Raw genomic sequence first — 13,200 nt, forward strand, 5'->3', positions numbered from 1 at the left:
TTCATTGAAGACTTTGGGATTTTTTTAAAACTCAAAAAAAAAAAAAAAAAAAAAACAGTTCAAGATGTCTTCTAAAGATCAGACATTTGTGAGATAACTCATCTATTCTTAGGAAATAAATATAGGAGATGCATGATGTAAAGAAATGTGTTATGTGAAAGACTCGAAATTGATTATTGAAAATAGTATTTAAATCGTAACAGTGCAGTATTTCACTGAACAGAAGCAAATTTCGGCTTGTTTGTAAGGTTTAGACCAGGGGTCACCTCACATGTTCTTGGAGGGCCGTTGTCCTGCAGATTTTAGCTCCAACCCTAATCAAACACACCTAAACAAGCTAATCAAGGTCTTGCTAAGTATACTTGAAACACCCAGGCTGGAGCATTGAGGCAAGTTGGAGCTAAACCCTGCAGAGACACCCGGCCCTCCAGGACTGAGGTTGGTGACCCCTGGTTTTGACGATTAAGGGAGTATTCACACTTGTAATTCCATTTTCAAGGATCATTTGGTATGGACTGTAAATGAAAGTAACACAACTTTAGTTCTCTTAAGCTACTTTTCCATTGCTCGGTATAGTACCGTTCAGCACAAGATGACTCGGTTTGGTTTAGCTCAGCTTGATTTGCATTTCCACTGCAGTTTAGTACCTCTTAAAGTGTGTGGGATCACTATAGTTGTGCTGCCTCTACTTCCTGAAAGCTTTTTTGCTGGACTTTTACTGACCATGATGCTGCCATTTCAGATGCCTTTTTCATTTGGTTTTGCCTTAATTTAATTTGAATTGTATTCGAGCTCAAACTGAAATATTTTAGTTTTTATTAAAGACTTTGGGATTTTTTAAAAATTCCAGAAAAAAAACAAACATAAAAAAACTTCAGTTTAAAATGTCTTCTAAAGATCAGACATTTGTAGAGTAACTCATCTTTTCTTAGGAAACAAATATTGGTGATGCATGATGTTAAAGAATGTTTTATGTGAAACACTTCAAATAGGAAAGTGACACAACTTTAGTTCTCTTAAGCCACCTTTCCACTGCTCAGTACAGTATAGTTTAGCACAACATGACTCGGTTTGGTTTAGCGCCGCTTGGTTTGCATGTCTACTGCAGTTTAGTACCTCTTAAAGTGTGTGGGATCACTATAGTTGTGCTGCCTCTACTTCCTGAAAACTTTTTCATTGGACTTTTATTGATCATGATGCTGCCATTTCAGATGTCTTTTTCTTTGTGTAGTCATGCGAACCAATGATATAGCAGTGGCTGTTGCAGACTACTTGACTATTTAGTGGGTTTGTTGTCTTGTGTCGTGTTGATGGTTTAGTTCTCTTGGATAAATCAGTGACCAGCAGAGTGAATGTGTCATGCAATGTCTCACTTGGAACCTCATCTGAGGTGGTATTAAAAAAGTACCATGTACTTAGTCAAGAATGTGAAACAGTCAACACATGTATGTTAATGTAATTAGCAACATTGTGACCATTACTTGAGAACCCAAGTTTGCTTAAACATTCTTCTTCATGGTCACATCTTGTGACATCATTACAGCACTAGTCTTTGGTTCATTTAGACTTTTTTGAACAAAAATTCAAGTGTTTCACTCAAACCCATTCAGAGTCTGTTTGGAGGAGAAATGAGATCATCTATTTAGACATCTTGGTCCACGTGTGGTTCACACCAATATTTGTGTGTCAGCATTGGCACTTATTTAAATCACCAAACTAGCAGAGCAATTTTAATTTAGCCATTCAAGGTGTAGGGGTGGCACAATGGTTGCCTCACAACAAGAAGGTCGCTGGTTCTAGTCCCAGCCATTTGGCATTTCTGTGTGGAGTTTGCATATTCTCCCCGTGTTGGCATGGGTTTTCTCCGGGCGCTCCGTTTTCTTACACAGTCCAAAGACATGCATTGTTGGTGAATTGAATAAATTAAATTGGCCGTAGTATATTGTTTTCCCAGTACTGGGTTGAGGCTGAAAAAGCATCCGCTGCGTAAAACATATGCTGAAATAGTTGGTGGTTCTTTTCCCTGTGGCGACCTCTGATAAATCAGAGACTAAGCCGAAGGAAAATTAATGAATGAATTCTAGGTTCTACAATTACTGGAGAAGTTGCAAAGTTTAAACATATATTTCTTAATCAAACCTTCAAAAGATACAACATGCATGGATAAATTGTTCACTGTGAAATCAGTAACATGAATTTAGAAAATAGACAGGGTTAACTTATGTAAATTTGTCAAACCCATCTAATCCACTTGATGTCTATAAGAACCAATGACTACGTTTACATGGGTATCAGTAATTAACTATTTGCCTTAATCTGAATAAGACAATAATATGATTAAGGTGTTTACATGAGATGTTTTTTGAATGTTTCTTTTATGATCCCATTTTACAGGTTATAGCACATAGATCGATTAACATCATTGCCTCACCACGATATCCACATTTCCTCCAAAGTTTTATGTAAATTAGCTTGTTTCAGTTTTATTTTGTTGACTTTACATGTAGTTTAGCACTTTCACTTTCATTTAAGAACATTTCATGCATGCCCTCATGACAAACGAGATATTGGATGCAAGTATAAACTGCTGGAAGAGTGTTGTTTTGATGGAATTTAATACCGCACACTGTATAGAAAAAAACCCTCCGCAACTTGCGATGCATATGTCTGTGGTCCTTGAGTGATTCAGTAGGTGCAGAGAATAGTGTCAAACAGCCGTGTGTGTATAGACTATCCTGTAGCAAAATGCGGCGAAAATCTTATTACATACTTATCCTACATTAATGTAATAGTTTGAATGCGCTGTTTACATGTCTGTACTGCACTTCAATAATGCAATGAAAATCCGCATACTCTACATGTCTTAACTCCATTTCTGTTTTGTTCGATTATGACTTTAGTCGGATTAAGGTCCTCAAAAATTGCTGTTTACATCATAGACTCCTAATCAGAGTATTGTCGTAATCATATGAAAATCGGATGATTGGTGTCCATGTAAACATAATAAATGTCTAGTAGAACCAATTCGAGCGTTTTTATTTTTAAAGAGAGCTTTAAGGTGAAATGTTTGAACTGGTTTGCAAAACTTATGACCATATTCCTAGTATTATCATGCATTTAATATACTGTAGGTCACAAGGGGTCAGTTGTGATTCATTAAGTGTGGTTTATTTCTAAACTAATTTCAAGAGGATTACGTGCTTATGATCAACAAGGCTGGCTCCTCATTAGCTCCGTAATATACCCTATCAGATGATTAAGGAAGCAATATAAATAACCAGTGTTTTTCCACTCCAGTTATCTTTATCTTGAAGCTTAACCCCCCCTTCCACCCCTACTTCCTCCCTCTTTTTCGATAGGGCGACACAATGGCCCAGTGGCTTAGACTGTTGCCTCACAGCAAGAACACCGCTGGTCCAACCTTCTATCGGGCTGGTTGGTGTTTCTGTGCGGAGTTTACATATTCTCCCCGTGTTTGCATGGGTTTCCTCCAGGTTCCCCAGTTTCCTCCCACAGTCCATAAACATAAACCATAGCCAATTAACTAAACCAAATAATCACCTAAGACAACCTTAGTTTACACTTCTCACACTGCGACAAGCAGGGGAGTTTTAGAGACCAACCTGAGCTCCAACTCCACTCTCGCCCTTCTATTGGGAGGAAGCCCCGGACTCAAGGATATTACGAACTCAGGGCTTTCTCCCAGGACAGCATGCCAAATACGCTTTATTGATTATCAGCTAAGTGTGAATTCTTGAATTTGCTATTGACATACCTTCAGCTGTATTTCCTGATGCATTTGATTACTCTAGCTTAATACTGTGAAAGCAATGTGTTCCAGTGTGTTTTCAACTGCCGCTAGAAGTATTAAAAAGTGATCAAACCTGAAATATTTAAACTCCATTTACACCAATTAGCATCATTCACCTTTGATCAGGTCTGATCAGTCTACAATTGCATTTAAAAAGCAACCAACACATTGAAATCTCTCTGTGCTTTAAAGAGATTCACAAAAAGCAAACAGTTTAAATCACATTTAATTTACATGCATCCTAAAAGTATCTTCATGTTATGGATCAGCTGCTCATAATATCTTGTTTTCTTTAGTTAAAACATATCAATCGTTTGTTTTTACTCTTCTGGTCACGATACAGGAAAGAAGAGAGAAATATATTATGATGGCATGAGAAAGTAAGAGTGAGGGACTGAAAGAAAGACGCGGGATGAAACGAGAGAGAGGAAGCCTGTTTCTACACTTATTGAGATGTGGATCTGCAGTGTTCCGTTACCCAAAATCCTCTGGGTGAGGCCAGATCTGTGTGTATAGCGACCAGACTCAACACAAGCCCATTTAACTATAATCAGACATGAAGATGTGTGTGTGCGTGAGATCCTATCAGTGTTTTCGATCGCTTATCTTCAAGTCCATCGTCTTGCGTCCAGGTGGATGTGAAATGAAGAACATCTTTTTAATTGCAGGCATTTGCAGTTGCGTGTGTGTGAATATCTCTGCCATTGAACGTTGTGTGGTGTCGGAAGCGTCTCCATGACGATGCTCTTTTAAAAGAGGAAGACCGTCATGTCTGGCCCCGGCTCTCAGGATCCCCATGCTCTCTTGAACATGATAGCTTTCACAGTGATCCAGGCATCGCATGAGAGTGCAAGAGACTTGGGGAGTTATGAACGCACCCAGAATTAGATAAGCCTCGCGTGCACCGATGAACATAACTACATTTCTTACAAAAATGTCAACAAAAATGAAAATGAGAGCGACTTAATGCAAGAAATTCTTGATAACATTCTTTGACGAAAATATGTAGTTACACAGTCTTGTGGATTTTTTCCCCAATTCATTTCATAAACAAAAGTGACTGCAGTTCATGGATAAATGCTCATTGTAATGATGTACCATTATGAATTGATTGATCAATAATAATTCTTAATAATGCTGTGCATCAATTTACATTTAATTGTTTACTAAATATTGCAAAAATAACAGCAAGATTTAAAAAAAAAACATATGTTTTATTTTGATGAATAATCTGGTAAGAAAACACTACCTGACAGAAGTCTTGTCGTTGATCCTAGTTGTTAGAGCAACATATAATAACTTGACTTTTAGTTGATCATTTGGAAAAGTGGCAGAAGGTAGATTTTTCTGATGAATTATTTGTTAAACTATATCACCAATCCTGCAGAAGATCTATTGGAACCCACCTGGACCCAAGATTCTCATAGAAATCTGTCAAATTTGGTGAAGGAAAACTCATGGTTTGGCTTACATTCAGTATTACAAACCACAGGAGAGGGAAAGACCTTCAGCAGGATAGCGCTCCTTCTCATACTTCAGCCTCCACATTAAAGTTCCTGAAAGCAAAGAAGGTCAAGGTGCTCCGGGATTGGCCAGCCCAGTCACCAGACATGAACATTATAGAGAATGTCTGGGGTAAGATGGAGGAGACATTAAAGATGAATCCAAAGAGTCTTGATAAACTCCGGGAGTCCTGCAAGAACGCTTTCTTTGCCATTCCAGATGACTTTATTAATAAACTATTTAGTCATTGCAGAGATGTATGGATGCAGTCCTCCAAGCTCATGGGAGTCATACACAATATGCATTCTTTTTCCTCTGCACCATGACTTTGTTCTGTACTGTACATTATTTCTGTTAAGTGACAAGACTTTTGTCTAAGCAAAGTCAGACCTTACTGTCCTAATTAAATAGTTAGAATAAAAATAAGTGAAATCTAGAGGCCTTTGCCTTTCATATCAGCCGCATCTGATACCAAATCATCAACAAGAAGTCAAGTTATTATTTTAGCTCCTAAAACTTAGATAGGTGACAAGACTTTTGTCAGGTAGTGTATGGTTTCATATAAGTTAATACAATTTTGTTTTATTTTAAAATGGATTTTATGATTGATTTTGAATAAAAAAGGATGAAAATTAAATTTAAGAACAATGTATGCATGAATGCACGTTATATTTTGTTGATATTGAACATAAGATGGTAAAAAAAATGAACAATGTAAATAATTAATATATAGTTGATAAGTCAGAATTTCACTAAATGCTTGTAAAATGTTTAAAATAGTACATCAAAATAAAGATTTCGTTTAATTTTGCACTTTCATGTTAAGTCAAGTATTTTTTTCATCAGTTAATGAGTTCCTATTTTAGTAAGAGTAAAATTAATAAATATAACATGACAAAATTAGACATAAAGGCCATTTTCACCAACACACAAAAATGAATACAGACATAAATTCATCAATGCCCAATTATGCATATGCATGGCAAATAGATGAAGCTTTGATAAACTCAGATTGACTTTTGTGGCTTCATGGTACGTGTGCATGCGTAAATAATAATAGTGTAAATAATGTTTAAAAGAATAATACTGTAAAATCCGAATTATCATAATCAATAAGTCAGAATTTCCTTTACTTATAATGTTTAAAAAGTGCAAAATTAAACCAATTATTCAACATTTTGTCTTTCTCGTTAAGTAAAATATTTTTTCATCATCTAATGAGTTCCTATTTTAGTAAGAGTAAAATTAATAAACATAACATGACAAATTATATATAAATCACCAGCACACAAAAATTAATACAGGCATAGATTCATGAATGCCCAATTATGCTTATGCATGGCCATTTGATGATGCATTGATGAACTCAGTTTGACTTTTGTGGCTTCATGTTACTTGTGTGCATGCGAAAATAATATTAAAAATAATAATACAGTCGCCTCACAGCAAGAAGGTCGCTGGTTCGAGCCTCGGCTGGGTCAGTTGTCGTTTCTATGTGGAGTTTGCATGTTCTCCCTGCGTTCGTGTGGGTTTCCTCCAGGTGCTCCAGTTTCCCCCACAGTCCAAAGACATGCGGTACAGGTGAATTGGGTAAGGCTTAATTGTCTGTAGTTTATGAGTGTGAATGAGTGTGTGGATGTTTCCCAGAGATGGGTTGCAGCTGAAAAGGCATCCGCTGTGTAAAACGTGCTGGATAAGTTGGCAGTTCATACCGCTGTAGCGACCCCGGATTAATAAAAGGACTAAGCCAAAAAGAAAATGAATGAATGAATGAATAATGATACAGTAAAAGCTTAATCATCATAATATCATGAGAAAGTCATAATTTTCCAACATGCTTAAAATATGTTTATATAATATGTTTAAAATAGTCAATGTTGAATATTTGATTTAATTTTGCACTTACTTGTTAAGTAAAATATTTTTTTATCCTCTAATGAATACCTATTTTTTGTAAGAGTGAAATTAATAAATATAACATGACAAAATTAAACATAAAGGCCATTTTCACCAACACACAAAGTTGAATACAGGCAAACATTCATGAATGCCTAATTATGCATATGCAAGGCCATTAGATGATGCATTGGTAATTCAGGGTACCCTGATGAAGGCATGTGCTTGCCGAAACACATAGGTGCAGTTTTAAGGAATATCCATGTCAAATTATTTTTTCCACATTTTTTAAATGCCTTGGACTGATTTTCGCTGCTTATTCTGATGAATCCCTTGCCCTAACTTTTTTACATTGATAAAATCAGTTTGACTTTTGCGGGTTCATGAACAAGTGCGTGTGTAAATAATATTAAAAATAATACAGTAAATATTAATCATCATAATTAAGTCATAATTTTATTACATGCTTATAAAATGTTTAATATATCAAAATGTTGAATATTTGGTTTAGTTTAGCACTTTCTTGTTAAGTAAAATATGTTTTTATCATCTTCATTTATTTTCCTTCAGCTTAGTCTCTTTAATCATCATGGGGTCGCCACAGTGGAATGAACTGCCAACCTATCCAGCATATGTTTTGCCCTTCTAGCTGCAACCCAATACTGGGTTACATGCATACATACATACATACAGTACATTCATGAATGCCCAGTTATGCATACCCATGGCCATTGATTAACTCAGTTTGACTTTTGTGGCTTCATGGTACTTGTGTGCATGCGTAAGTAATATTAAAAATAATAATGCAGTAAAAGCTTAATCATCATAATCAATAAGTCATTTGTTTTAAATAGTCAAAATGTTCCTATTTTAAAAAGAGTGAAATTAATAAATATAACATGACAAAATTAGACATAGACAATTTTTAGCAGCACACAAAGTTAAATACAGGCATAAATTCATGAATGCCCAATTATGCATATGCATGGCCATTAGATGATGCATTGATGAACTCTGATGAGTAACTCGAGGTATCCTGATGAAGGCATGTGTTTGCCGAAACGTGTAGGTGCAGTTTTAAGGAATAGCCATGTCAAAACAAAGGCTTTTTAATATCATTTTCACATTTTTTGAGTGCCTTGGACTGATTTTTCGCCGTTTATTCTGATGAATCCCTTGTCCAAAGAACACCAACACATTATTTAAAGTACCCCTAAGCACTTTTTTACATTGATGAACTCAGTTTGAGTTTTGCGGGTTTATGAACGTGTTTGTGTGTAAATAATGTTAAAAATAATACAGTAAAATCTTAATCATCATAAGCAACGTGTCATAATTTCATTACATGTTTAATATATAAAAATGTTGAATATTTGGTTTAGTTTAGTAAAAAGTTTTTATCATCTTCATTTATTTTCCTTCAGCTTAGTCCTTTTAATCATCATGGGGTCGCCACAGTGGAATGAACCGACAACCTATCCAGCGTATGTTTTGCCCTTCTAGCTGCAACCCAAAACTGGGTTACATACATACATTCATGAATGCCCAATTATGCATATGCATGGCCATTAGATGATGCATTGATGAACTCCGTTTGACTTTTGTGGCATCATGGTGCGTGTGAGAAGACTCGTGTCGGCTCTCCGGCGCCCTTTCTCATCTCAATCTTGGCCCACATTGTGTCCATTCAGAGGGTTTGCTCACTGTGAAAACACACCTGGCCTAATAATGACACTGCTAATACAACAATAATGTAAGAGTAATGTCAGAATAATGTCGGAAAAAACAGCCAATCCCCTAACTCGTCATTAACAGGACCCTCTCCGATGGTGATGTCATCTGTCCCACCTGCCGTAGCAAACCAAGGACTTCCGTGCGCTCCAAGGAGACGCGGGTCACAGGGTCAACCACTTAGAGATCGCGTGAAAGAGAGTAGCCAAGCTTGTCACCGGAGTGACGTTCCCACACACAAACACACTCACAGTAGCCCAAGCTGGAAAAAGTGAGCGTGTGCCCATGCTATGCTAAGCCTGTAAAGGTGGCTTCTCTGCCTCCCGGCTCTTCGCTCTGTGTTGTTTCAGTGGCCTGATTCTAATCTCCTTTGAAATGTCAATTTTCACGTAATCAAAACACCATCTAAATTTAGTTTCCTGCTGGCGGGCCATTATGTTTTATGTGCTACGCTTGATAGCCTAGCCGGACGCACTCGTATGAACATAACCTCAGCTTTAAAAACTATTAAGAGCCCGTCACTTGGATGCACTCTTTAGCAACCTTGTAAGAAAGGCCTCGGTGGTATATTTGAGTCACTTTCGGGGCAAGTTTCTTTCAGAGTTCACTCTGTAATTGTGGCAACTGTCAGGATGTTAGCGCTAATGCGACTAGCTAGTTTCTATGGCAATTCCGCCCTCGTGTTTACAATCACAGACATTTTTCCCTTGATTTCAATTGCCGTTTTTGGATTGGATCTATGGGATTCTCTATTAAAATATGCTCTGTGTTTTCCTGGCGATGCTTTAAAATGCTTTTGATAGAGGTGTGTGTGTGTGTGTGTGTGTGTGCAAGAGACGAGCGAGAGGTGGATTAAAAGAAGTGTGCAGCTGTGCAGAGCGACTCTGGGAGGGAAACCTGATCGGATGAGAAGTCCGGACAGAAGACGAAACAGGGTGTAAGGGTGGCGAAAATCAGAGAAAGCAGCCGCTTTTTTTTTTCAGTGCTCAGATACTGCAAGATAGTTTTCTCAGGCTGTTGTTTTAGCCACTGAGAGAAAAACCATGTGTGTGTTTTTTTTTTTTTTTTCATTTTTGTGTGAGAAGACCCTGAGAAGCGGAGACATTCCCAGTCTTGACTTAATACCTTTGTATGATGAGACTTGACTTGTCAATTTGCCGGTCGCTGGGTTCTGTGCACCTGTCAGAAGCTCTAGATACAAGAAAATGTGATGGTGTAGAACAACAGTCCTCAGCTGGTGGCACATGGGACTGTTTAGAGGAATATAAAACAATGTTCAATGTAACAAGCAACTAAACATGACATTGATATAAAAGGACTTCCCATTTTTTTTTTGTTGTCAACATTCTTGCATCAATCTGCCCTTTATTCATTCATTTATTCATTTTCTTTTGGCTTAGTCACTTATTCATAGGGGTCACCACAGTGGATTGAACCGCCAACTATTCCAGCATAAGTTTTACACAGTGGATGCTCTTCCAGCCACAACCCAGTAGTGAGAAACATCCATTCACTCTCACATGCACATACACTTAGGCCAATTTAGTTTCTTCAGTTCACCTATAGCGATTGCCTTTGAATTATGGGGGAAACCAGAACACCCAGAGGAAACCCACACGAACATGGGGAGAACATGCAAACTCCACACAGAAATGCCAACTCGCCCAGTCGGGACTCGAACCAGCAACCTTCTTGCTGTGAGATGACTGCTAACCACTGAGCCACAGTGCTGCCCAATCTGGCACTTAGTTTATGTGAAAATGTAAAATAATTAAAAGAAATAAAATATTACAAAAACTGGTCCCACTTTATATTAAGTGGCCTTAATTAATATGTACTTGCACAGCAATTAATAGTTTGTTACAATGTACTTATTGCGTAAATACATGTATTTACTTCGTATTTATGCTTGATTAAATACATGTATGTAATTACATCTGTAACTAACTTTTGTAATTAGATTTGTAAATACACTGTTGGCCATCCCTTACACCTTAACCCACCCTTAAACCTACCCATACCACCAAACCTGTCCATAACCCAACCTCTATCCCAAATCAAAAGCACCACAAGTGTTCTCAAATACATTATAAACACAGTAAGTACATTGTATTTATTTTTTTGAGGTAAGTACATAGTAGTTAAGGACACTTAATATAAAGTGGGACCCAAAAACTATTACTTTCTACATAAACATAAAAACCTCTGCCTTTATGCCTTCATCTCGAGGGGCTGCGACGCAGATAGCAAATAGCAAAAGTAGATTCAGACACGTCCATAATGCTTTTGCGCCCTGCGCTTTAGATTTGGTGCCTATATCGTTAAAAAGGAGCACAATATATTTTATTTTGAGAAACATTTAAAATATTTGGAACAGTGAGGCTAAACAATTCAAATGAATCATTGACTTCTGCTGTCTTCATTAGTTTCAAAAACACAGGTTTTATTACATTTTAAAACTTTATCTTTGGAGATCTTTTCGCTGGAGATACTGCTGTCCAAAAAAAAATAATAATAAAAAAAATAAAAATCTTACATATAAACCTTACGAACATTCGCCTCACAGCAAGAAGGTCGCTGGTTCAAGCCTAGGTTGGGTCAGTTGGCATTTTTGTGTGGAGTGTGCATGTTCTCCCCGTGTTTGCGTGGGTTTCCTCTGGGTGTTCTGGTTTCCCCCACAGTCCAAAGACATGCGGTACAGGGGAATTAAATAAACTAAATTAGACGTAGTGTATATGTGTGAATGCAGGAGTGCATGGGTGTTTCCCAGTGTTGGATTGCAGCTGGTAGGGCATCCGCTGCGTAAAACATATGATGTATAAGTTGGCAGTTCATTCCGCTGTGGCGACCCTAGATTAATAAAGGGACTAAGGTGAAAACAAAATGAATGCATGAATGAATGATACCTTAGGAACAGTATAGCAGAAATTGTTTGTCATTTTAAAACCTTGACTTTTCCAAACCTTGGTATACTTTGAAAACGGTTATCGTCCCACATCTAATTGGGGCCCTATTTGATTCTGAATGTTAAATATGGCTTCTGATGCAAAACTAGCATAGTGTAGAGATCCTGATGCTTTAAAATAATAATAAATTAGCTTTAGTCGTCTAGCCTTATTTATTGAATACACTCGTCACCAGTGTGAACTCTAATACTGATGTATTGCTGCTGAAGAACTAAAAGCAAAACAGAAAAAAGTATTTAAGTGAATGAAGTGTGCATAGTGAGTGTCAATAATACTATTTCAGAAGGACAGAGTTGAATACGAATACACATGAATTGACTAGAATGGGAAAAAAAGAAGCGAGCAATTAAGCGTGACACATTTTTCCCCCAATCCGAGCTCATAATCGCTTGCTCCAAACCACTGGGGACTGAATCCACCTCACAGAGTGAGAGAGATGGAGAGAAATGATGATGAGGCTTGTCGCCCTGGAAACGGGCAGTGGTTACCCCAGTTTAAGGTAAACTTCCCGTCCGGCCACCTCCGCGCTCCATCTCTCCGCTTCTCTGGGAGGAAATTGGGGTTACGCTCTCACCAGAGGGCCAAATCTAAAGTTTCCCCACATTTATTCTGAGGGGAAGCACAGCCAGCACCGTGCCTCAGGTTACGGCTCACACTGAGAGAAAGACACACTGAGAGAAGTGAGGATGAAGCAAAGGGTGAAGAAGGGAGAAAAAAATAGATGGAAAAATTTAAGGGTTTTTAGTACAAAACTAGTGTCATTTATGTATAAATATGGCAAAGCTATTTATTTAATGACGAAAAATTTTAGGATTTAGGGAAGCTCTGAAGTTTCACATTGTGGAACTAAATGAAGGAATGACAGCAGCTATCCAAAGTGTTACACCCGAGATGCTACAGAGAGTGTGGAACGAGTTTGAGTATTGGGTTGATGTCACCCGAGTGTCCAGAGGGGGTCATATTGAACATCTATGAACTTGTTTAATTACTGAAAAAAAAAAAAACTTTAAGTAGTCTTCATATTGATTAATTAGCCAAGCTTCCATCGTGTTTCCTTGATTAAATAGATTTCCGGGTTTTTTAGTTGCGGAAAACATCGTAGCTGGGTAAACTTAGAGCGCAGTGAATGGGAGAGCACAACAAATATTTCTTTTACAATCTTATTTGCTAAAATAATAAAAGAAAAACTCCACCATGACGTTATAAAGTCTTTCAGAAAAAGGAAAAAAAAAATAGTGTGAGACTGATAACCGCAGCCAGAGGGGTAAATAATGTCAAATTTACTCACAGCCC

General features: G+C 37.5%; 1 protein-coding gene across 2 annotated transcripts in view; it reads left to right on the forward strand.

The window, feature by feature from the left end:
- The window catches only part of gmnc (geminin coiled-coil domain containing), an 87,576-nt gene that overhangs the window by 19,594 nt on the left and 54,782 nt on the right, over positions 1 to 13,200 (forward strand). The window lies entirely within an intron of this gene.

The sequence above is a fragment of the Danio rerio genome, chromosome 15 (assembly GCF_052040795.2).
Source record: "Danio rerio strain M-AB ecotype USA chromosome 15, GRCz13ab, whole genome shotgun sequence".
NCBI lineage: Eukaryota > Metazoa > Chordata > Actinopteri > Cypriniformes > Danionidae > Danio > Danio rerio.